The sequence below is a fragment of the Chiloscyllium plagiosum genome, unplaced genomic scaffold (genome assembly GCF_037043375.1).
Source record: "Chiloscyllium plagiosum isolate Xiang-an unplaced genomic scaffold, Cpla_swu_hap1 HiC_scaffold_31, whole genome shotgun sequence".
NCBI classification, from domain to species: domain Eukaryota; kingdom Metazoa; phylum Chordata; class Chondrichthyes; order Orectolobiformes; family Hemiscylliidae; genus Chiloscyllium; species Chiloscyllium plagiosum.
Window position 1 is genome coordinate 71,201,973 of NW_028270169.1, and position 25,973 is coordinate 71,227,945.

General features: G+C 53.9%; 1 long non-coding RNA gene across 2 annotated transcripts in view; it reads left to right on the top strand.

The window, feature by feature from the left end:
- LOC148141991 (uncharacterized) overlaps positions 1–22,464 on the top strand; it is a 104,836-nt gene extending 82,372 nt beyond the window's left edge. Inside the window, exon 3 of one of the 2 annotated variants that reach the window (XR_015752279.1) lies at positions 21,780–22,464. This is a non-coding gene — a long non-coding RNA (uncharacterized LOC148141991). Of the gene's footprint in view, positions 1–14,489; positions 14,652–21,779 lie in introns of those variants that run through there. The other variant, XR_015752278.1, reaches the window with a different exon arrangement.
- The last annotated feature ends 3,509 nt before the right edge of the window (positions 22,465–25,973 follow it).

A 25,973-nucleotide genomic window follows, 5' to 3' on the forward strand; every position in this document is an offset into this window, starting at 1 on the left:
CCCCTTTAACTCCTCTCTCCCCCTCTCCCCTCCTCTCTCCCCTTCTCTCTACCCTCTCTCTCTTACCTTCTCTCTCTGCACCTCTCTCTCTCACCCACTCTCTCTCTCTGCACCTCCTTCTCCCTCCCCTCTCTCTTCACTAACTCTCCCCCAACTCTGTCACCTAAATCTCTCCCCTCTCTCTCCAACCCTCTTCCTCCCTCACTCTCTCCCTCACTCTCTCCCCCACTCTCTCCCCACACTCTCTCCCCGTCTCTCTCTCCCCCTCTCTCTCCTCCTCTCTCTTTCCCTCCACTCTCCGTTCCCCTTCCTCTGTCCCCCTCTCTCTGTCCGCCTCTCTCTCCTCTCTGTCCCCCACTCTCCCCCTCTCCCCGCCTCCCCTTCTCTCCCCCTCCTTTCCCCCTCTCTCTCTCTACCCCACTGTCTCACCACCTCTCTCTATGTCTCTCTCTCTACCCCGCTCACCCCCTCTCTCGACCCCCAATCTCTCTCTCCTATCTCTCTTCACTAACTCTCTCTCCCACTCTGTCGCCTCAATCTCTCCCTCTATTTCCCTCTCTCACTCGCTGCCTCCCTCATGCTCTCACTCTCTCCTCTCTTTCACCACTCTCTTTCCCCACACTCTCCCCTACTCTCTTCACCCACTCTCACACCATCTCTCTCCCCTCTCTCTCTCTCCCTCTCTCTCTCGTCCCCCTCTTTATCTCTCCACTCTCTCTCCCCTTCCTCTCTCAACATCTCACTCTCCCCCCCTCTCTCTTTCCCACTCTCTCTGCACTGTCTCTCCCAATCTCACTCCCCCTCTTCCTCTCCCCCTTTCTCTGTCCCCGTCTCTTCCCACACCCCCCTGTCTTTCCCCTTTTCTCAACACCGACTCACACCCTCTCTCTCACCCCCTCTCCCACACCCTCTCTCACACCCTCTCTCTCCCCATTCTCACTCGCCCCCTGTCACCCCCTCTATCAAACCCCGTCTCACCCCACTCTCACACTCTATTTCTCCCCCTCCCTCCCACCTCACGCCAACCGCTCTCTCCCTAAACTCTCTCCCCTTTCTCTCCCCATCTCTCTGCCCCTTTCTTTCGCCCCCTCTCTCATCCCAGTCTCTCTACCTTCTCTCCCCTCTCTCACTCCCTCTCTCTCCCCACTCTCTCTCTCTCCCCACTTTCTTTCAACCCCTCTCTCTCGCCCCACTCTCTCTCGCACCCGTTCTCTCCCACTCTCTCTCTCCCCACTCTCTCTTGCCCCACTTTCTTTCAACCCCTCTCTCTCGCCCCACTCTCTCTCGCCCCCTCTCTTTCAACCGCTCTCTCTCGCCCCCTCTCTCTCACCCCCCTCTCCCGCCCCCTCTCTCTCGCTCCCTCTCTCTCGCCTCACTCTCTCTCGCCCCACTCTCTCTCGCCCCCTCTCTTTCAATCCTTCTCTCTCGCCCCACTCTCTCTCACCCCCTCTTTCAACTCCTCTCTCGCCCCACTCTCTCTCGCCCCCTCTCTTTCAACCCCTCTCTCTCTCGCTCACACTCTCTCACCCCCTCTCTTTCAACCACTCTCTCTCGCCCCCTCTCACTCAGCCTTTCTCTCCACCCATTTCTCACCACCCATCTCTCTTCGCACATCTCTCTCCCCTCTCTCTGCCCCTCTGTCTCCCACCCCTCTCTCCCCTCACTCTCTACCCCATCTCTCCCCCTCACTCTCTCCTCCCACTCTCTCCCCTCTCTCCCCCTCTCTCTCTGCACCTCTCTTGCCCCTCTCTCTCGCCTTTCTCTCTCACCCCCTCTCTCTCCTCCCACTCTCTCTCCCACTCTCTCTCCCCCTCTCTCTCCCACTCTCTCTCCCCCCTCTCATAGCTTCTCTCAACCCCTCTCTCACCACCTCTCTCACACCATCTATCTCCCCCCCCCTCTCTCTCTCCTCTCTCTCTTCCACTCTCTCTACCCCCCTCTGTCTCTCTCTCCCTCGGTCTATACCCCTGTTTCTCTACCCTCTCTCTCTCCCCTCTCTTCCCACCCCTCTCTCTTCCCCCTCTCTCCATCTCCCCTTTTTCTCGCCCCACTCTCTCTCCTCTCTCTCCTTCCCCTTTCTTTCTCCCTCCCCTCTCTCCTTCACCTCTCTCTCCGTTCTCTTACCCTGCTCTCTTACCCCGCTCTCTTACCCCAGTCTCTCTCCCCTCTCACCCAACGCACTCTCACCCCCACTCTCCCCACCCACTCTCCACCCCCACTCTACCCACCCACTTTCCCTCCCCCACTATTTCACCCCAGTCTCTCCCCATCAGTCTCTCCCCATCAGTCTCTCCCTCACTCTCTGCACCCTCTCTCCCCTCTCAATCTCCCCCTCTCTCCCTCTCTCTCAACGCCTCTCTCTCTCCCTCACTCTTTCCCATCTCTCTTTCCCCCCTCTCTCCCCTCTCTCTCTTCCCCACTCTTGCCCCCTCTCCCCTCTCTCTCCCCGCTCTCTCCCCTACTCTCTCCCCACTCTTTATCCCCCCTCTAACCCCCCTCCCCCTCTCTCTCCACCTCTCTCCCCTCTCTCACCGTCTCTCCCCACCGCCCTTGCCCCTGTCTCTCACCCTACTCACCCCCCTCTCTTCCCCCTCTCTCTCCCCACTCTCTCCCCTACTCTCTCTCCCCCACTCTCTCCTCCTCTCTCGCGCCCTCTCTCTCCCTCTCCCCTCTCTCCCGCCTGTCTCTCCCCCTCTCTCTTCCCTCTCTCTCTCCCCTCTCCCCCCTCTGTCTCGCCCAGCTCTCGCATCCTCTCTTTCGCCTATCTCTCGCCCATCTCTCGCCCGTCTCTCGCCCCCTGTCTTGCCCTCCTGTCTCGCCCCTCCTCTCTCGGTCCCTCTTTCACCCTACCCTCGCCCCTCTCTCTCGCTCCCCACTCTTGTCCCCCACTCTCACCCCACCATTGTCTCCACTCTCGCCCCTCTCTCTCCCCCTCTCTCTCACCCCCTTCTCTCTCCCCTCTCTGCAGATCTCCCTCTCCCCTTCTCTCTCCCCTCTGTCTCTCCACCTCTCTCTCCACCGTCTCTCTACTCTCCTCTCTCTTCCCCTCTCTTTACCTCCCTCTGTCTCTCTCCCCACTCTCTACTCTCTCTTCCGATCCCACTTCCCTCTCCAATTCCCCTCTCTATCTCCCCGCTCTCAATCTCCCCTTTCTCCACTTCTCCCCTCCCCCTGCATCCCCCCTCTCTCCCCACTTTCTCCCCCACTCTCTCCCCGCGCTGACTCCCCTCCCTCTCACCCCTCTCTCCCCCCTCCACTCACCCCCTCCCCTTTCCCGACCCCTCTGTCGACCCCACTCTCGCCCCCCTCTCCCTCTGCCCTCTCCCTCTTCCCCTCGCTCTGCTCCCCTCTCCCAGTCCCTCTCCCTGCCGCTCTCTCTCCCCCTCTCTCTCTCCCCCTCACTCTGTCCAGCTCACTCTCTCCCCTCTCTCTCTGTCTACTCCCCTCCCGCCTCTCTCCTCTCCCCTACTTCTCCCCGCTCTCCCACACGCTCTCTACCCCCCTCTCTCTCTTCCCCTTCTCTCTGCGCCCTCTCTCTCCACGCCTCTCTATATCCCATCTCTCCTCCTCCCCCTCCCTTTCCCCCTCACTCCCTCTCTCTCTCCTCCTCACTATCTCTCTCCCCCTCATTCTCTCTTCACTAACTCTCTCCCCAACTCTGTCACTGAACTCTCTCCTCTCTCTCTTCCTCTCTCCACCCCTTCCCTCTCTCAATCCCTCCCTCACTCACCCTCTCACTCTCCCCATCTCTCCCTCCTCTCCCGTCTCCCCCTCCCGTCTCACCCCGCTCTCTCTCCTCTCTCTCTCCCCTCTCTCTCCCCTCCTCTCTCTTCCCTCCTCTCTCTCCCCTCCTCTCTATCCCCTCTCCCCCTCTTTCTCCCCCTCTCTCTCCCCTCTCTCTCCCCTCCTCTCTCTCCCATCTCTCCACCATCTGTCTCCCCTCTCTCTCCCCCTCTCTCTTGACCTCCTCTCTCTGTCCCCCTCTCTCTCTGTGCCCCACTTTCATTGTCCCCACTCTGTCCCCCTCGCAATGTCCACGCGCTCTCTGTCCTAACCTGTCTCTCTGTCACCCCTCTCTCTGTCCCCACCCTCTCCGTTCTCCTCTCTCTGTGCCCCCACTCTCTGTCCACCCTCTCTGTCCCCCCTCTCTGACCCCGTCTCTCTGTCCATGCTCTCTCTCCATTCCTCCCTCTGTCCCCGTCTCTCTGTCCCCCCTCTCACTCCATTGCATTCTCTCTGTCCCCCCTCTCTCTGCCCCCCCTCCCTGCCCCCTCTCTCTGGCCCCCTCTCTCTCCGTTCCCCTCTCTCTGTCCACCTCCTCTCTGTCCCCCTCCTCTCTGTGCACCCTCCTCTCTATCCCGCCTCTCTCTGACCCCTCTCTCTGCCCACTCTCTCTGGCCCCCCATTCACTGTCCCCCTCTCTGTCCATCCTCTCTCTCTCCCCATCTCTCCCCTCCCTCTCTCCCCCCACTCTCTTGCCTCCCTCTCTCTCTGCCCCCTCTCTCTCTGACTGCCCCTCTCTCTGTCTCCCACTCTCTCTCCCCACTCTCTGTCCCTTCATTTCTCTGTACCCCTCTCTCAATGCCCCCGTCTCCCTCCGTTGCCCTTTCTCTGTCCTCCTCTCTGGCCCCCTCCTCTCTGTCACCCTCTCTCTGTCCCCCTCTCTCTGTCCCCCCTTGCTCAATTCCCCCCTCTCTGACCCCCTCTCTCTGTCCCCCCTCTCTCTGCCCCCCCCCCGACCCTCCTCTCTGTCCCCACTCTCTGTCCCCATCTCTCTGGCCCCCACTCTCTCCGTTCCCCCTCTCTTGCCCCCGCTCTCTCTCTGCCCCTTATCTCTCTGACCGCCCCTCTCTCTCTCTGCCCCTCTCTCTCCGTTCACCTCTCTTTGTCCTCTCTCTCTCTGTCCTCCATTCTCTGTCCCCCTCTCTCTGTCCCCCTCTCTCTGTCCCCCTCTCTCCGTTCCCCTCTCTCTGTCCCCCACTCTCTCTATCCCCCTCTCTCTGTCCCCCCTCAGTCCGCTTCTCTCTGCCCCCGTCTCTGTGTCCACCCTCTTTCTATCCCCCTCTCTCTGTCACCCTCTCTCCCTGTCACACATCTCTCTGTCCCCCCTCTCTCTGTCCCCCCTCTCTCTGTCCCCCTCTCTCGCTGTCACCCACTCTCTGTCCCCCTTCTCTCTGACCCCCTCCTCTCTGTCCCCTCCTCTCTGTCCCCTACTCTCTGTCCCCACCTCTTCTCTGTCCCCCTCTCTCTCTGCCCCTCTCTCTGTCTGCCAATCACTGTCCCCCTCTCTGTCCACCCTCTCTCTCTCTTCCCCCTCTTTTTACCCCCCTTTCTCTCCCCATCTCTTCCCTCACTCTCTCCCACCACTCTCTTGCCCCCCTCTCTCTGCCCCTTCTCTCTCTGACCGTCCCTCTCTCTCTGTCCCCCTCTCTCTGTCCCCCCACTCTGTTCCCATCTCTCTACGCCCCTCTCTCTCCCCTCTCACTCCATCCTCTCTTTTCCCCATTCTCTTGTCCCCCTCTCTGTCTGTCCCCCCTCTCTCTCTGATTCCCTCTCTCTATCCCCCTCTCTCTTTGATCCCCTCTCTCTCTGACCAAGCCCTCTCTGGCCCCCTCCTCTCTGCCCCCTCTCTCTGTCCCTCTCTTTCTCTGTCCCTCCATCTTTCTGTCACCACTCTCTCTGGCCGCCCGCTCTGTCCCCCTCTCTCTTTCCCCCCTCTTTCTTTCCACCCTCTCTCTGCCCCCCTCTTTCTGTCCACCCCTCTCTCTGTACCCTCCTCTCCCTCTGTCCCCATCTCTCTGTCCACCCCGTCTCTCTGTCCTCCATCTCTCTCTTTCTCCTCTCTCTCTGGCACCCCCTCACTCTGTCCCCTCTCTCTGTCCCCACTCTCCCTGCCCCCCTCTCTCTCTGTCCCCCTCTCTCTCTGCCCCCCTCTCTCTGTCCCCCTGTCTCTCTGTCCCCCTCTCTCTGTACAGCTCTCTCTGCCCCCTCTGCCGCCCCTCTCTCTGTGACCCTCAATCTCTCTGCACCGCCCCCACCCCACCGTCTCTCCCGCTCTCTGTTCCCCTCTCTCGGTCCCCCTCTCTCTCTGCCCCTCTTTCTCTCTGTCCCCCCGCTCTCAGTACGCCCCATCTGTCACCCTCTCTCAATCCTTCTCTCTGTGCCCCCTCTCCGTCCCCCTGCCCCCTGCTACGCCCCCGTCTCTCTGTCTCCCCTCTCACACTGTCCCGACTCTCTCTGTCCCCCCTCTCTCTATCCCCCTCCTCTCTGTACCACCTCTCTCTGTCCTCCCTCTCTCTCTGTCCGCCTCTCTCTCTCCCCCTCTTCTCTGTCCCCCTCTCTCTGTCCCCTCACTCTGTCCCCCTCTTCCTCTGTCCCCCTCTCTCTCTGTCCTCCTCTCTCTCTGTCACCCCTCTCTCTTCCCCCTCTGCCCCCTCTCTCTGACTCCCTCTCCCTGTGTTCCCTACTCTCTCAGTCCCCCTCTCTCTCTGTCCCCACTCTCTCTGTCCGCCCACTCTTTCCCCCTCTCTCTTCCCCCCTTTTTCTTTCCACCCTCTCTCTGTCCCCCTCTTTCTGTCAACCCCTCTCTATGTACCCTCCTCTCCCTCTGTCCCCACTCTCTCTCCACCCCCTCTCTCTGTCCCCACTCTCTCACTTTCTCTCCTCTCTCTTTCCCCCCGCTCTGTCCCCCTCTGTCTGTCCCCACTCTCTCTATCACCCTCAGTCTGTCCCCATCTCTCTGTCCACCCCCCTCTCTCTCCTTCCCCACTCTCTGTCTGTCCCCTATCTCTGTCCCCCACTCTCTGTCCCCCATCTCTGTACCCCCTGCTCTGTCACCCACCTCTCTGTCCCCACTCTCTCTGTCACCTTCTCACTCTGTCCCTTCCTCTCCCTCTGTTCCCATCTCTCTGTCCACCCTCTCTCTCTGTCCGCCTCTCTCTGTCCCCCTCTTTCTCTGTCCCTCCCTCTCTCTGTCCCCACTCTCTGTCCTCCCCCTCTGTCCCGTTTCTGTTTCTCCCTTCTTTCTTTCCACCCTCTCTCTGTCCCCTCTTTCTGTCCACCCCTCTCTGTGTCCCCCTCTCTCTGTACCCCCTCTCTGTCCGTTCCCCTCTTTCTGTCCCCTCTTCTCTATCCCTCCTCTCTGGCCCCCCCTCTCTCCGTTCCCCACTCTCTGCCCCCCCTCTCTCTATCCTCTTCTCTCTATCCCCCTCTCTCTATCCACCTCTCTGTCTCCCCTCTCTCTGCCCCCCCTCTCTCTATCCCCCTCTCTCTGTACCACCTCTCTCTGTCACCCCTCTCTCTTCCCCCTCTGCCCCACTGACCCCCTCTCCCTCTGTTCTCTCCTCTCTCCGTCCCACTCTCTCTGTCCCCCACTCTCTGCACCCCCTCTCTCTCTGTCCCCCCCCCTCTGTCCCTAGCTCTCTCTCTGTCCACCTCTCTGTGTACACCTCTCTCTGCCCCCTCTGCCGCCCTCTCTCTGTGAACCCCACTCTCTCTGCCTCCCACCCCTGTCTCTCCCCTCTCTGTCCCCCTCTCTCGGTCCCCCTCTCTCTGCCCCTCCTTCTCTCTGTCACCACGCTCTCAGGTCCGCCCACTCTGAACCCCCTCTCTCATTCCCTTCTCTCTGTCCCCCATCTCTGTCCCCCTGCCCCCTCTACTGCGCCCAGTCTCTCTGTCTCCCCTCTCTCACTGCCCCCACTCTCTCTGTCCCCTTTCTCTCTGTCCCACCTTCTCCCTGTACGCCCCTCTGTCACCCCTCTCTCTCCCCCCTCCCTCTGTCCCCCTCTCTCTATCCCCCTCTCTCTGTCCCCCCTCTGTCCCCCCCTCTCTCCGTTCCCCTCTCTCTCTGTCCCCCTCTTTCTATCCCCCTTCTCTCTGTCGCCCCATCCACCTCTCTCTGACCCCTCACGCCTCTTTCTGTCCCTCTCTCGCTGTCCTCCCCTCTCAATCCCCCTGTCTCCACTGTCCCCCCTCGTTTTACCCAACTCTCTGTCCTCCTCTCTCTGTCCCTCTCTCTCGGTACCCCTCTCTCCCTGTCACCCCTCTGTCTGTCCCCCTCTTTCTGTACCCTCCTCTCCCTCTGTCTCCATCTCTCTGTCCACCTCTCTCTCTGTCCCCCCACTCACTATCACCCTCTCTCTGTCCACACTCTCTCTCTATCCCCTCTCTTTACCCCCTCTCTCCCCATCTCTCCCCTACCTCTCTCTCGCCACTCTCTTGTCACCCTCTCCATCTCTGTCCCCCTCCCTCTCTGACCGCCCCTCTCTGCCCCCCTCTCTCTGTCCCACCCTCTCTCTGTCACCACTTTCTCTGTTCACCCCCCTCTCCCTGTCCCCACTCTCTCTGTCCCCCTATCTCTGCCCCCCCTCTGTCCCCCCGTCCCCCCTTCTCTGTACGCCCTCCTCTGTCATGCTCCTCTCTCTCCCACTCTCTCTGTCACCTCCTCACTCTGTCCTCCCTCTCCCTCTGTACCCCTCTCTCTGTCCCCCCACTCTCTTCCCCATCTCTCTATGCCCTCTCTCTCTCCTATCACTCCATCCTCTCTCTTCCCCATTCTCTTGTCCCCCTCTCTGTCTGTCCCCCTCTCTCTCTTACCCCTCTCTCTGACCAAGCCCTCTCTCTCCTCCTCTCTCTGACCCCTCTCTCTCTATCCCCCTCTCTCTTTGACCCCCTCTCTCTCTGTCACCCCTCTCTCTTCCCCCTCTGACCCCCCTCTGACCAGCTCTCCCTCTGTTCCCTCCTCTCTCTGTCCTTCTTTCTCTGTCCCCCCTCTCTCTCTCGGTTCCCCCGCTCTGTCCCCCTCTCTCGGTCCCCACTCTCTCTGTCCCTCTCTTTCTCTGTCCCTCCATCTTTCTGTCACCACTCTCACTGTCCGCCCGCTCTGTCCCCATCTCTCTTTCCCCCTCCTTCTTTCCACCCTCTCACTGTCCCCCTCTTTCTGTCCACCCCTATCTCTGTACCCTCCTCTCCTTCTGTCCCCATCTCTCTGTCCACCCCGTCTCTCCATCCCCCATCTCTCTCTTTCTCTCCCTCTCTCTGGCACCCCCTCTCTCGGTCCCCACTCTCTCTCTGTCACCCTGTCTCTGACCCCTCTCTCTCTGTCACCCCTCTCTCTTCCCCCTCTGACCCCCCTCTGACCAGCTCTCCCTCTGTTCCCTCCTCTCTCTGTCCTTCTTTCTCTGTCCCCCCTCTCTCTCTCGGTTCCCCCGCTCTGTCCCCCTCTCTCGGTCCCCACTCTCTCTGCCCCTCTCTCTCTGTCCCCCTCTCTCTTTCCTCTCTCTCTCTCTGTATCCCCCTCTCTCGCTGTCTTCCTCTCACTGTCCCCCCCACTCTCTGTCCCCCCCCCTCTCTGTCCCCCCTCTCTCTCTGTCCCCCCTGTCTCTCTGTACCCCTCTCTCAGTACAGCTCTCTCTGCCCCCTCTGCCGCCCCTCTCTCTGTGACCCCCAAACTCTCTGCACCCCCCCCCCCCCACCCCACCATCTCTCCCGCTCTCTGTCCCCCTCTCTCGGTCCCCCTCTCTCTCTGCCTCTCCTTCTCTCTTTTTCCCCGCTCTCAGTACGCCCCATCTGTCACCCTCTCTCATTCCCCCTCTATGTGCCCCTCTCCGTCCCCCTGCCCCCCTACTACGCCCCCGTCTCTCTGTCTCCCTCTCTCACTGTCCCGACTCGCTCTGTTCCCCCTCTCTCCATCCCCCTCTCTCTGTACCACCTCTCTCTGTCCTCCCCTCTCTCTCTGTCCGCCTCTCTCTCTCCCTCCTCTTCCACTGTCCCCTCACTCTGTCCCCCCGTCTTCCTCTGTCCCCTCTCTCTCTGTCCTCCTCTCTCTCTGTCACCCCTCTCTCTGACCCCCTCTCCCTCTGTTCCCTCCTCTCTCAGTCCCCCTCTCTCTCTGTCCCCACTCTCTCTGTCCGCCCGCTCTGTCCCCCTCTCTCTTCCCCCCCTCTTTCTTTCCACTCTCTCTCTGTCCCCATTCTCTCTGTCCACCCCTCTCTCTGTACCCTCCTCTCCCTCTGTCACCACCTTTCGGTCCACCCCCCTCTCTGTCCCCACTCTCTCACTTTCTCCCCTCTCTCTGTCCCCCCCCTCTCTGTCCCCCCGCTCTGTCCCCCTCTGTCTGTCACCCTCCTCCCTGTCCCCATTCTCTCTGTCCACCCCTCTCTCTGTACATTCCTCTCAGTCTGTCCCCATCTCTCTGTCCACCCCCCTCTCTCTGTCCCCACTCTCTCTCTGTCCCCTATCTCTGCCTCCCCTCTCTCTGTCCCCCTCTCTGTACCCCCTGCTCTGTCACCCTCCTCTCTGTCCTCCCTCTCTCTGTCCACCCTTTCTCTGTCCCTCCCTCTCTCTGTCCCCACTCTCTGTCCGCCCCCTCTGTCCCCCTCTCTCTTTCTCCCTTCTTTCTTTCCACCCTCTCTCTGTCCCCTCTTTCTGTCCACCCCTCTTTGTGCCCCCCTCTCTCTGTACCCCCTCTCTGTCCGTTCCCCTCTTTCTGTCCCCACTTCTCTATCCCTCCTCTCTGTTCCCCCTCTCTCTCCGTTCCCCTCTCTCTGTCCCCCCTCTCTATCCCCCTCTCTCTATCCCCCTCTCTCTATCCCCCTCTCTGTCCCCCCTCTCTCTGTCCCCCCCTCTCTATAACCCCCTCTCTGTCCCCCCATCTCTGTCCCCTTGCCCACTCTACTGCGCCCCCGTCTCTCTGTCTCCCCTCTCTCACTGTCCCCACTCTCTCTGTCCCATCTCTCTTGTCCCTCCTTCTCCCTGTACCCCCCTCTGTCACCCCTCTCTCTGTCCCCCTCTCTCTGCCCCCCTCTCTCTGTCCCCCCTCTCTGTCCCACCCTCTTTCTGTCCCCACTCTCTCTGCCCGTCCACTCTGTCCCCCTCTGTCTTTCCTCCTCTTTCTTTCCCACGCTCTCTCTGCCCTCTTCTTTCTGTCCCCCTCTCTCTGCCACCCTCTCTCTGTCCCCCTCTCTCTGTCCTCCGTTCTCTGTGCCCCCTCTTTCCACCCCCCAGTCCCCCCTCTCTCCGTTCCACTCTCTCTGTCCCCCCTCTTTCTATTCCCCTTCTCTCTGTACCCCATCCCTCACTCTCTGACCCCCACGCCTCTCTCTGTCCCTCTCTCACTTCCCCCCTCTCTCAATCCCCCCTGTCTCCCCTGTCCCCCTCGTTTTACCCCTCTCTCTGTCCCCCTCTCTCTGTCCCTCTCTCTCTGTACCCCTCTATCCCTGTCACCCCTCTGTCTGTCCCCCCTCTCTCTGTACCCTCCTCTCCCTCTGTCTCCATCTCTCTGTTCACCTCTCTCTCTCTGCCCCCCCACTCACTATCCCCCTCTCTCTGTCCACACTCTCTCTCTTCCTCCTCTCTTTACCCCCCTCTCTCCCCATCTCTCCCCTACCTCACTCCCGCCACTCTCTTGTACCCCCCTCTCTCTCTGTCCCCTCCCTCTCTGAACGCACCCCTCTCTGTCCCCTCCCACTCTGACCGCCCCCCTCTCTGTCCCCCCTCTCTCTGTCCCACCTTCTTTCTGTCCCCACTCTCTCTGTCCGTCCACTCTGTCCCCCTGTCTTTCCACCTCTTTCTTTCCCACGCTCTCTCTGCCCTCTTCTTTCTGTCCCCCTCTCCCTGCCACCCTCTCTCTATCCCCCTCTCTCTGTCCTCCGTTCTCTGTCCCCTCCCTCCCTCTCTGCCCCCCTCTCTCTCTGCCCCTCTCTCTCTGCCCTTTCTCTCCGCCCCCCTCTCTGTCCCCCTCTCTCTGTCCCCCTCTCTCTGACCCCCTCTCTTTGTCCCCTCTCTCTGCGTCCCCCCTTCTCTCTCTGTCCCCTCCCTCTCTCTCTTTCCCCCTCTCTCTGTCCCCCTATACTCCTCTCTCTGCCCCCCCTCTGTACCCCACTTTTTCTGTCCCCACTGTCTCTTTCCCTCCTCTCCCCGCTCTGTGTTCCTGTCTGTCCCCCTTCTCTGTTCCGTCACTCTCTCTCCACCCCTCTCTCTCTGTCCCCCGTCTCTCTCTGCCCCTCTTTCTCTGTCACTCTCTCTCTCTGTCACCTCCTTCTCTCTGTCCCACTCTCTCTGTACCCCCTCTCCCCACTCTGTCCTGCATCTCTCTGTCCCCCTCTGTCTCTGTCCCCCTCTCTCTGTCCCCCTCTCTCTCTGTCCCCTCTCTCTGCCCCCTCTCTCTGTCCCCCTCTCTCTGTGCCCCCTCTCTCGGTGTCCCCCTCTCACTCCCTCCTCTCTCTGTCACCTCCCTGTCTGTCCCCCCGTCCCCCTCTGTCCCCCACTCTCTCCATCCCCCACTATCTGTCGCCTCTCTCTGTCCCCAACTCTCTGTCCCCCTCTCTCTCTGTTCCCCACTCTCTGCCTCCCCCTCTCAGTCCCCCTCTCTCTGTCCCCCTCTCTCTCCCGTTCTCTTTGTCCGCATCTCTCTGTCATCCCTTTCTCTCTGTCCCTCTCTCCCTGTCCCCCTCTCTCTGCCCCCATCTCTCCGACCCCTCTCTCTGTCCCCCTTTCTCTGTCCCCCTCTCTCAGTCCCCCTCTCTCTCATCCCCCTCTCTCTCCCGTTCTTTCTGTCCCCATCTCTCTGCCCCCCCTTCTCTCTGTCCCTCTCTCTCTGTCCCCCTCTCTCTGTGCCCCTCTCTCTCTGTCCCCCTCTCTCAGTCCCCCTCTCTCTGACCCCTCTCTCTTTCCCTCTTTCTCTGTCCCTCTCTCTCTGTCCCCCTCTCTCTGTTCCCCTCTCTCCCGTTCTCTCTGTCCCCATCTCTCTGTCCCCATCTTTCTGTCCCCATCTCTCTGAACCCCTCTCTCTGTCCCCCATTTCTCTCTGTACCTCTCTCTCTGTCCCCCTCTCTCTGTCCCCATCTCTCTCTGTCCCCCTCTCTCTCTCTGTCCCCCACTCTCTGTCCCCCTCTCTCTCTGTCCCCCCCTCTCTATGTCCCCCTCCCTCTCTGTCCCTCTCTCTCTGTCTCCCCTCTCTCTGTCCCCTACTCTCTGACCCCTCTCTCGTTATGTCTTCCACTATTTCTCTCTCTCTCTCCCTCACCTTTTCTCTCCCTTGCACCCCCCCCCCCCCCTCTCTCTCCCTCTCTCCCTGCTCCTTCACTCTCTCTCTACCTTCTCTCACTCTCGATCCACCTACCTCGGTCTCTCTTTCTCCCCACCTCCCTCAGTTTCTCTCTGACTAAATATCTCTTCCGCCTGCCCCTCCCTCCCTCTCTGACGCAGCCTGTCTCCCTGACGCGTCCACCTCCCTCTGATCCAGAAACTGGGAAGGCGGGTAGTGGGTGGTGCTGTGGCTGCATGTGGTTGGAGGGGTGGTTGTGAGATGATAGAGAGATGTGGGAGGTGACAGGAGGGGGAAAAATGGAGTAGAGACGGAATTGCGGGAGGGAGACAGCCGGCAGGACAGAGAGAGAGTGCAGGGGAGGGGGAGAGGAAAGAGTGGAAGCAGGTGGAGAGAGTGGGGGAGAGGAAATGGGGAGGACAGGTTGGAATGGGAGGGACAGAGGGAGTTAAACCCAGCTCCTGAGCTCAGGGCGCGGTGCCCTCCCCTTCCCTGAGGATCAGGACTTGGGGCTGAGTCTGTCTCTCTCCAGCTCAGCTTCTCCAACACAAAGACACACAACAACATCGGTCACTCTGCTGCTCGGCACGCTTTAATCAACATTTTTATTGGTTACAAATGGAAGTGATGGATACAGTCAGTGGGATGGTGCCTTTTCTCACTGGCCCCTGAGTTGTGAGAAACATTGAAATGTTTCCCTGTAACCTCCCTGTGGGATAAAGATGGACAAACCAGCGCTACCCTCAGTCTGTTACCATAGCGACAGGCTGCTCCATCGCTGAAACACTGAACTGAAATGAGAAAATCCCGGATGGGATTAATGAAGGAATTTGATGGATGGATGGATTTGGGTGAAGGGATATTTCAGCACATTCTTCAGCTGCTGCCTGAACTTAGTCTGAGTCACGGCATAAATCGCGGTGTTTGTGCAGCAACTGAGGAGCTGCAGCATGAAGCCCAATTCCCGCACAGAGTAATGGAGATTCACAGACCGATACCCAAACTCATACAACCGTCTCCATATAGAATACAGCATTAACGTTGACCATAACAGGATGAAATTGGCCGAGATCACAAACAGTAAAATGATGGATTTTTTTCGGTTTCTCATTTCAGTGTCAGACTGAGCGTCCCCATTGGTGTGAGCGCGGAGTCTCCTGCGGGCTCTGCTGGTCACTACAATGTGTCTGACGGTGAGAACATTGAGCAGCAGAATCAGGAGAAATGGGACACACGGGGTTAGAATGTGGTGGAGGGACTCGATTGTGACCCAGACAATGGAGAATAGAACAGCGTCTGTTACATCACAAAACCAGGGGGCGTTCCACAGCCGATACCGAGCCGTGAGCATAAAATACCAGGAAATGTCCTTTAAACAGCTCAGCACAGTCACTGCTCCCAGAACCACAGCCGCCGTCTTCTCACTGCAATATTTACTTTTCAGCTTCTGGCAACAAATGGCCACAAACCGATCAAAGGTGAAAGTGACGGTGAACCAGACAGAGCAGTCAGTGGCTGCATAAAGCAGGACGGCGTGGATATTACACACGGGAACGGAGTACAGGAAATAAAACTGTTCCCAATAAACAATGGGAATGTGTCTCAGGATCAGGTCGAGGATAATGACCAGGAGATCCGCCGCTGCCATGGCCCCCAGGTAACGTCTGACACATGGAGACAATCCACAATCTTTATAAAGCAGGACGTAGATGGTCACTACGTTAACTGTGTGGAAGGAAAACAAACCCATTATCCATCAGCCTGGAGGCAAAAGGGACCCGTTTGATCGGGGACCCAGTGAGATTTTCAAATGTGTCCCTGCATTCAGGGATTTATTAAAATTATTGGAGCTGGAATAACAAATGGGAAGGTCGGAATTACTGACAAAAATATGACATTAAACCACAAGAAACCCTGCCTCCCCAAACACACCGAGACACATCCATAAGGACAGATGGTTTCTAGAACATTCCCACACACTCGAACATTCGAGAGCAGACACAGGTCACTCCTTCCCAGTTCCTAATACGGAGGGTGGGAACGTTGCTGTCCTGAAGGATTCTCGCCCAGTTTCCTGAAGACAAACGGAGTTTGGGAATTCCTGTGTTTTGGTCTAAATTGTGGTCGATCCTGTGACGTGGAGAAATGTAAACGCAGGGAAAATGTATTCACCCCTTTAACTGCCTGAGGGGCCTTCGGAACAGTGTCTCCTTCTCCCTGGAACGGGATCTCTTCCCTCGGGATCTTATCGTTTGTTCAATTCACTGTCGTCCGGCCTTTCACAAACAATGCCATGGACAGAACGTTTCGGGGAATGGCAGTTATAGAATGTTGGGGACAGAACGTTCCGGGGAATGTCAGTTATAGAATGTCAGGGACTGAGCGTTCCGGGGAATGTCAGTTATAGAATGTTGGGGACAGAACGTTCCGGGGAATGTCAGTTATAGAATGTTGGGGACAGAACGCTCCGGGGAATGTCAGTTACAGAATGTTGGGGACAGAACGTTCCGGGGAATGGCAGTTATGGAATGTCGGGGACAGAACATGCCGGGGAACTCTTTGACCTGTCCATCACCTTTCCCCCTACCCACCCCACCAACATGATGTACTGTCCCTGGGAACACTGTAACATTAATGGGGTGAGAGACAGAGGGTCCAATCACAGGAATGGGCATTAAAGGCATTGCCAGATCAGCTTAAAGGGTTAGATATACCACATTCTCAATCCAACGCACAGAACCAGCCCAGAAACTATCGACCCAGAGGAGATAGCTGTTCATCGTGGAACACTGTGTCGACCAGGCCAGTGTACTGCTCAGTACAACCCAGCAATCTGTCCAGATTCATCCATTACACTGGTCAATGCAATCCAGCGATCTGTCCAGAGTGGAGTACTGCAGACTACAGCAGTGCATTGATCTATAAACCCGGACTAGATATCTGTCCAGCACTGGGAGCTGTGCTGACCACAATAGGGCACTCATGTGTGAACCTGAAACAAATATCCATCCAGCATGGGGAGCTGCACAGACCACATCATTGCATTATCTATAAACCTCAACCAGAATGACTGACCAGCACAGCGATCTGTGCAGTGATCACCCGTGAATTAATCTGCATCCCAGGAGCAGTTACCCTCCAAGTGAGTAGGACTGTGTACACCATCCCAGTTCATTGATCTGTGACCCAGAAGCAGTTACCCTCCCAGCATGTAGGATGTTGTACTCAACCCCAGTGCATTGATCTGTAAACCAGGACCAGTTACCCTTGCAGCATGTATGATTGTGTACCTTACCCCAGTGCATTGATCTGTAACCCAGGAGCAGTTACCCTCGCAGCATGTAGGACTGTGTAACCCATCCCAGTGCATTGATCTGTAACCCAGGAGCAGTTACCCTCGCAGCATGTAGGACTGTGTACACCACTCGAGTGCATTGATCTGCAACCCAGGAGCACTTACACTCCCAGCATGTAAGACTGTGTACATCACCCAGTGCATTGATCTGAAACCCAGGAGCAGTTACCCTCCCAGCATGTAGGACTGTGTACACCATCCCAGTGCATTGATCTGTAAACCAGGAGCAGTTACCCTCCCAGCATGTAGGACAGTGTACACCACCCCAGTGCAGTGATCTGCAACCCAGGAGCAGTTACCCTCCCAGCATGTAGGACTGTGTACACCATCCCAGTGCATTGATCTGTAAACCAGGAGCAGTTACCCTCCCAGCATGTAGGACAGTGTACACCACCCCAGTGCAGTGATCTGCAACCCAGGAGCAGTTACCCTCCCAGCATGTAGGACTGTGTACACCATCCCAGTGCATTGATCTATAACCCAGGAGCAGTTACCCTCCCAGCATGTAGGACTGTGTACACCATCCCAGTGCATTGATCTATAACCCAGGAGCAGTTACCCTCCCAGCATGTAGGACTGTGTACACCACCCCAGTGCATTGCTCAGTAACACTGTGTTAGATCCCTGTCCAGCGTGGGGAAACCTGCAGCCCGGGCTGGAAGTGACAGGATGTGCAGCTCCTATCCATTTACAGCTCCATCTCTCCATTGTTGCCCTGACAAGGGGGTGTTCTGGGTGTGAACATCACTGCCAGAGAGAGATGGCGGGCGAATCACTTTAAATCTCACCACATGGGAGGGGTTTGGGAAATAGACAGAGAGGGGGAGACTGAGAGACAGTGTTATGGAAGGTTGTGTTCCCAGGTTTCAGAATGCTGAAAAGTAGACACTTCGATAACATCCTGTAACAGGAGCCTGTCTTCCTAGGAAAGATGGGTAAAAGTGATATTGGTGTGAGGTCAGATGATGGGGAGTTTTGGATGAGCATTTGTTCTACAACTTTGTAAATGGAGTCCTTCATGGCTGGAGGTAAACACCAGCACCAGATGCCCCTGGATATTCCGTGATCCCTGACACTGATGTCATCTTTAAAAGCCCAATGGGCAACGATTGAGCTTTCTCTGTTTGGAGCTACCCTGCACAGTTTACCCCGAGCATGGCAGATTACACCACAGTTTGTCAACAATTACACCACGGTTTGTCGACAGGGGCACGGAGGTCCTGGTGGATGGGCTAGTACAGAGGGGGACCATTCTCTTCCCAGAGGCAGCGACACCACCAGACCCACCGAGCATGGTCTGAGCTCACCACCCAGCTCAGTGCAGTATCTGCAGTATGAAGAAATGTCCAGCAATACAGGACAAGCATCTTTAACCTTCCCAGCTCTGTCAGGATAAGGGTCACCGTATTCTCTTTGCTCCCTCACAGTCACTGTAAATCTGTTACAGCACCGACCCCCGAACAAGGCTCATGGTCCACCACTCTCACTGCCGCATGCTGCACCTTCTCTCTCTGTCTCTGTCTTTCTGTCTCTCTGTCTCTCTTTCTCCCTCTCTCTCCCCCTCCCTCCACTTCACCCCCACACTAATAACACTGCATGGATACAACACTGTGGACTGACTCCCTCCGGACACTTCACCATGACTCCCTCCCCACCTACACTAACACTAACAGCAGGACACCCACTCCCACCCTCACTCCCTCCCCCCACTTCTCCCATTTCAGGAGAAACAGCCTGGAATAGGACAGGAAGGGCCTATCCGGGTGGTGGGGTGCCCGATATCCATTACCTCACCCGCTCCCTTCGCCATGTGTGGAGGACCCTGGTATGAGCCGGAGAGGACCAGTACACCTCGTGTGGAGATTCTGAAACATCCACGTTCCACCGACCGAGTAAGGAGCAATGTTCAGTGAAGGGCAATTCTCACTTTAAACCCACTGGCAGCTCCGTTTCCCCCCCGGCACAACTTAGAAGCCGTGGCCCTGATGCCATCTCCCTTTTGTGTCGAGCTGGTACACATGGAATTCCCCGGTCTCGGTGGGCAGGAGGGTGGGCTCACATCACATCGTCACCACCACGTCCCAGGAAGGGAGCACGGAGGCTCCATCCTACACCTCCCCCTGTAAACAGCTCAGATACTGAAACTAATCTGTGATAGTTCCTGCCCTCCCCACTTGTCCTGACATCTTCAACAATCTGTGCTCATATACACGCAGCGCTCTCTGTTCCTGCAGCCCCCTTATAATGTCACAGCCTGGTTTAAACTGCCGTTCATTGTCTTTCCTACCAAAGTGTATGATCTCACACTGCTCTGCACTGATCCCCATCTGCCATAATCCCGAACACTATATCAACGTGTGATTGTCCTGTTAGAGTTCCACACTCTCCTCCATAGACTTCAGACTTCTTCCAAGTTTGGTGCCATCTCCAAACATTGAGATTGTTATAGCGTCACAGTCCCCATGAAACAACTGAAATCCTGCCCCACATACACGAGTGTGAGCAAGTGAAATACTGATATATTCCGATGGACAAAGTAGAATAATGACATGCTGTCAATGGAGCAACAAAAGTCCTGACACACACCAGACGGAGCAAATGAAATATTGACAAACCACAGAGCAAAAGAAATCCGGATAGGTCCCACTTCTCGATATTCATCAGGGTATAATGTGATGAAGTTGAAAGTAGGTACTGTACCTTTAAGAGAGATGGAATGCTGTTCTGAACTGAGAGCGTACAAGCTCCTGTGGTATGAGAGGATGGCAGACCCAGACACAGTATATTGCTATCGAGCTGGAGTTGGGTAATAAGCAGTTAAAAGAAAAAGGGTCCCAGATTTGTGCATAGTTGATGTAAAATGTTCACTTTCAGAGTGAAAAAATAAATTGATGTTTTTATTTCAACAGTGGAATTTGGCAGATCTGTCCATCATATTTTAACAGTTTACAAGGCGAATTAAGCATTTCTTTATGTTACATTTAAGTTACCAGATGAGCTTCACACGGTGTCCTCACCATTCCCTTGTGTGTATCTGTGTGTCTCTGTGTGGGGCAGGTCTGGCAGTCTCTGTGGGGCTTAAAGTGATGCAATGCCACCCTCTGCTGGCCTCCACACGCCACTGCACAGGCATTGGCAGAGGATGAAAATCAGCAGGGATTCATTCAGAGATGGGGAGGGCGAGGGCAGCTGCTCACAGCACCATCCAAACTGATGTCTTATCCATGTACTGATCTAAATGTCCTTTAAACGTTGCAACTGTCCCTGCTTTCACCACTTCCTCAGGAAGTTCATTCCAAACATAAGCCAGCTTCTGTAACATAATTATCTCTCATGTCTTTCGTAAATCTTTTTTCCTCGCACCTTAACAATCCCTCAGTTTTGAATCCCCAGCTCTAGAGAAAAGACATCAGCCCTTCAGCTTATCTGTACCCCTCATTATTTTATAAACCTGTGTAAAGTTACCGCAGAATCTCATATTCTTCAGTGAAAAAAGATCCAGCCTCTCCTTATAGCTCACTCCCTGCTTTCCCAGCAACATCCAGGTTCATCTCTTCTGAACCCTCTCCAGTTTAATAATATCAACGTCAGTAATATCAAAGTGAATAGTCAAGTTATTTTCTAAGGGTATGGGGAGTGCAAAACTAGAGGACATAGGCTTAAGGTGAGAGGGGAAGCATTTAAAAGTGACCTAAGGGGCAGCGTTTTTACCCAGAGGGTGGTGTGCCTATGGAATGAGCAGGGTGACCAGACTGGACACAGTATTCCAGAAGAGATCTCACCAATGTCCTGTACAACCTCAACATAACGTCCCAATTCCGATACTCAAAGGTCTGTCCTATGAAGACATGTGTGTTAAACACCTTCTTAACCACACTATCTATGAGATGCAAATTTTAAAGAATTATACCCGACGGCCTAGGTTTCTGTACTACAGCACTGTCAAAGGCTCTACTTTTAATTGTATAGGTCCTGCTGTTGTTTGATTTACCAAACCCAATACCTCCCATTAATCCAAATTAAACTCCATCAGCCGCCCCTCAGCCCAGTGAGTGATATTACTGTCACCTCCCCCTCCCCCTTCAATTTTAAAACGCCCATCCGTCTCCAGGATGCCAACACACTCCGGCCTGGATTTCCACAAAGACCCTGAGCTTGGGTTGCCTTGTATGATTAGGGGGAGGAGGGACAGATTGCAGACACAGTCAGTGGGGAGGAGAGGCTGGGCAGTAATCAGCGGTCTGGTGTTATTTCATGGTTTTAGGAAATGGGGAGTTGCACATGAGAGTTGGGTAAGAGTGATCGGTGTTTTGGGGTCAGAAATTAAGGTCTTCCTTCATCTCTGGTGTTCAGTAATAAATATCTATTTGAGACCCTTCATTGGGCAGAGTGTGTCTGCAGGATTTCTTTCCTTAATATTGCAGACTACAGATAATAGCAATTAAAGATATTTATAGTTAATTTCGATGGCACAGCACGTACACTCAATATCTTACATTTGAGACAAATATCTTGCATTTGTTTAATAATACAAAGTGTTGTTCTAATTCAGTAATGGTAACTTGATTATAATAAATCCACACCAAGCTGAAAATGTGCACTAAAATATGACCCAAAATCTGGGGATGGTAGTGTGGTGGGTAGTGTCCCTGTCTCTGAGCCAGAGCTCTGGATTTGATTCCAATTCCTGAACTTGTATGGTAGTGTTCCTAGCTCTGGGCTAGAAGGCCTGGATTCAAGTCCTGCATGTTGCAGAGGTATGTCCCAGCATGTCAGGACAGTCTGATGAACAAACACACAGGAGAATAATGTTACAGCTTTATGGGTATTGCTGAGTGATGCTAGTATCCCTACCTCCGGGCACAAAGGTCCAGGCGCAAAGGCCATAGAAGTGTCTCAGGATACATCTGAACAAACTGATTAAAATGGATTTAGAATTGTGACCTGATGGAAAAGGAAGAGGTGTCAGTATTGCATTTCAGAATTTAGGCCCAGGATGACTGAAAGTACAGCCATTCGTGTTGATTGGGGTCACATTTCGCAGCAGAAAAGGTTTATAAAATCAAAATGGTCATGGATAAGGTGAGTAGTCAGGGGTTTTTCCCCAGGTTAGGGGCGTCCACAACTAGAGGCCATTGGTGGAAAGTGAGACGGGAAAGGTTTTGAGGAGGCGTAGAGGGCACCATTTCACACAGAGGGTGGTATGCGTATGGAATGAGTTGCCAGAGGAAGTGATGGAGGCTGGTACACCTACAGCATCTGGGTACTGAGAGACCTGGCGAGCTTTTCTACCAATTTCTGTATTTGTTTAAAAAATGCATTCAGTTTAACACAGGTATTCTGAATAAATTAAACATTTTTATCTTTTTACTGACGCAGGGACATATAAACATATTTCAAATTGACCGAGACCATTTTCTGCGAAGTGTATGGCTCTGTGTATGACAGCAGCAATGATGCACCGACATGGAACAGAGAATGTGATGGAGACATAGTTTGGACAATGTACAAGGAGACCTCACATGGTCCAGTTTGGGAGAGGATGACATTACCGTGTGATTCAATTCAGAGAGGGAGAAAATGTAAATGCCTGAAAAGGAACGGCCTATTGCACTCTCTCTCCTTCATTGTTCCTCATCACAGCAATGTGTGCGAGCTAAAAAAAAACCTCTACAGTCATCGTTACCATTCTTATTTTTATGGAATCCGTGCAGTGTAGAAACATGCCCTTCGACCCAACAAGTCCATACCAACCTTCCCAACCCATTTCCCTATATTTACCCCTGACTATTGCAAATAACCTAGAAATCCATGAACACTATGGACAATTTAGCATGACCAATATACCGAACCTACACAGTTTGTGGTAGGAAACTGGATCACCCATTAGAAGCTCACACAGACAAGGGGAGAATGTGCAAACTCCACACAGACAGTAACCCAAGGCTGGAATCGACCCCAAGTCCCTGGTGCTGTGAGGCAGCAGCGGTAACCACCGTGCTACCCTTTGGATGATCCCTAACCAGAATTCACTGGAATCTACTCAATGCCGAAAGCAAAGGGAATTCAGCCAAATCCAAACTCTCCCAGGATGAAATCCCATTGCTAGCAGCTTGTATGAGTACAATATCTTCAGAAGCAGAATAACATTTTGGACAATCACACAATTTTTCCTTTGTCATGAGTTCCAATAATATTTGGACCCAAGTTCATTAAAGTTAAAATTGCAGAGATTGTGTGTGTGTGTGTGTGTGTGTGTGTGTGTGTGTGTGTGTGTGTGTGTGTGTGTGTGTGTGTGTGTGTGTGTGTGTGTGTGTGTGTGTGTGTGTGTGTGTGTCAGTGTTTTTAGAAAGGCAAATATTGATTGTATATTTGCAATACCCAAACAGTTTGCCATTCATCTTTCCATCACAGTTTTGAGTAACATTGCTCCGGATCCTAAACGTGTTGTTTTAGCAGATTAAAGAAACTAGCCTGACTTGTTCCTAAAACTGACCCTGACCCAATCTGAGACCAATATCATCGGCCATCTCACCAACCTGGTTACATTTAACATTTATTGTGAGCAATGGAGGAGTGGGACGAGAAAAGGAAACAGTGACCCAAAAAGCCGTGGAACTATAGACCGGTGAGCCTGATGTCAGTTGTGGGTAAGTTGCTGGAGGGGATTCTGAGGGACACGATTTACATACATTTGGGAAGGCAAGGGTTGATTGAAGTAGACAACGTAGCTTTCTGCATGGGAAATCATGTCTCATTAATTTGGTTGAGTTTTTTGAAGAGGTGACAAAGAAGATTGATGAAGGCAGTTTGGTAGACATTGTCTGTATGGACCTCAGCAAGGTGTTCATTTAAAGAACAAAGACCAAAGAAAATGTACAGCCCAGGAACAGGCCCTTCGCCCTCCAAGCCTGAGCCGATCCAAATGTACTGTCTAAATCTGTCGGTCAATTCCTAAGTATCTGTATCCCTCTGCTCCCCACCTACTCATGCATCTGTCCAGAGGCATCTTAAATTAATCTACCGTGCCTGCCTCCACCACATCTGCTGGAAAAGCGTTCCAAACGCCCACCACCTTCTACGTGAAGTACTTACCGCGTGTATCCCCCTTAAACCTTCCACTCTCACTTTGAAAGCACGACCTCTCGTTATTGAATCCTTCACCCTGGGAAAAAGCTTGTCTCTAACCACCCTGTCTATACACTTCGTGATTTTGCAAACCTCAACCAGGACCCCCTCAATCTCCTTTTTTCTAGGGAAAATAAACCTAATCTACTCAGCCTCTCTTCATAGCTAGTATTTCATTCTGATTGGTAGACAGATTAGTAAGTTTTAGTCACGTGGGATACAGAGGAAGCTAGTCACATTTGGCCTGAAGGAAAAGTGGTAGTGTTCAGACTGGAGGCTTGTGAGCAGCAGTGTGCTGCAAGAATCAGTACTGAGTTCACTGCATTTCATTAATTATATAAAGGATATGGATGTGAATATTGGGGCCAGAGTTAGTAAGTTCACAGATTTAATTTAGATAAATACGAGGTTTTGTATTGTGTGAAGGCAAATCAGGGCAGAAATTATACACTTAATGATAAGGTCCTGAAGCATGCTGTGAAATAAAGGGACCGAGCAATGCAGGTATTTTGTTCCTTGAAAGTGGAGTCGCAGGTCGACAGTGTGGTGCAGAACACATTTGGCACATTTGCCTTAATCAGTCAGAGCATTGAGTACAGGAGTTGTGGTGGTATGTTGTATCTGTACAGGATGTTGGTGAGGCCACTTTAACAGTACTGCATACAACTCGGGTTTCTGCAGAAAAGATTTACACAGATGTTCCAGGACTGGAGGTTTTAGCTTTAGGGAGAGGGTGATTAGGTTGAAGTGTTTCCCCCTGGAGTGTCAGAGGTTGAGGGGTGACAATATAGAGTTTTATAAAACCAGCAGGGGCATGGATATTCTGAACAGCCACGTTCTGCTCCCCAGGATAGGGGAGTCCAGAACAAGAGGGCTTAGGCTGAAGGCAGGAGGGCGAATGATTTAGAATGGACCTGAAGATAAATGTTTCACACAGAGAGTGGTGTGTGCATAGAAAGTGCTGTCAGAGGAAGTAGTGAAGGCGGTTACAGTCGCTCATTTAAAAGTATCTGAGAGGAGGAATATTGGCCAAATGCTGGCAAATGGGACTGGATCTGATTTGATATCTGATCGGAGTGAACAGATTGGACTAACGGGTCTGTTTCCGTTCTGCATGACTCTCTGATGCTATAAGAGGGATGACAAAAAATTCTGAAAGGACCTTTCAAGTCGGAATTCTCTTCACTGGAAGTTTATTGTGCCTTATGCTCATATTGATTGAAAGCTGCGTTAGGTAAATATTTGACAGAGAAGTGAGTCATGCATAATGGGACACAGATAGGAAAGTGGGGCTGAGACCCCAACTTGATCAGCCACAATCTTAATGCCTGGGGGAGAAGGCTCAAAGTGTCTAATGACCCATTCCTGCTCCTTCGTCCCATGTTCCTGTGTTCAATTCAGCCGCTCAAACATGCTAGACAGGAGCAGTTGGAGGCTACTTATTCCTATAACCTGGTGCACATAAATAAAGGAGACCATTCAGCCCTCCAAGACTGTCCCACACGGTTTGAGGTGATTTGGGAAATGTAATTGGAAAATCCAGGCTGGATATGAAAGAGGCCCTTCATCTCTCTTTGCAGAGCTCCCCCTCTCTGCAACTTGTGCTTCATTTGTTGGTCATTTTGTAGACCCAGATTCACTGTGAATACAGCCCACATACCTCACCAAGCAATGGCTCACAAAAACCTCTGGTCCCCCTGACTGAAACATTCAAGAAAAGAACTTTCATGAAAATAACACCCACTAACTTTCAAATAACAGAATGGGAGAACATCAGAATCAGGGGAAGGTCGTTCACTCCCCAAGCCTGCCTTGCCCTTCACTAAGATCATGACTGATCTGCTCTTGGTCTCAAATCCTTTTTCATACCCATTTATTCATCAACCTCATCTCTCTGACAGGTCAACATCTATCTACCTCCTCTTCAAATACTTTCAGTCATCTTGCTCCCCAACACTCGTGAGAAGAGAAATCCTGACATTCAATCCCACCTGTTTGAAGAAAACACTTGCTGCTCCTATATCATGTCTTATTGATATGAACAAAATAGGTTGACACAAGGGTTCAGATAAAAATGACTGGCCCTGATGTCAAGGCAGTGGTTGACTTCTGTTTACACCAAGGAGCTGGACTTAATGGGAATCAAAGTAAACTGTCCAGTGTTTGGTGTCAAACATGGCACAAAGGAAGGTTTTCATCATCTCAGTTCTGGGTCACCTCTGTGGGAGCTCCTTAGGGTAGCTTCCTCTTCACAAACATCTTCAGCTGCTTCATCAATGTCTCCCCGACCCACCCTCCCCACCATAAGATCAGAAGTGGGGATGGTCGCTGAAGATTCCACAATGTTTGGAACATTTTGTCCCCCCTCAGCTCCTGAACTGGTCTGTGTCCATTTGCCGCAAGACCCAGACTCCATTGAGACTTGTGCTGATAAAGTGTGAGTAG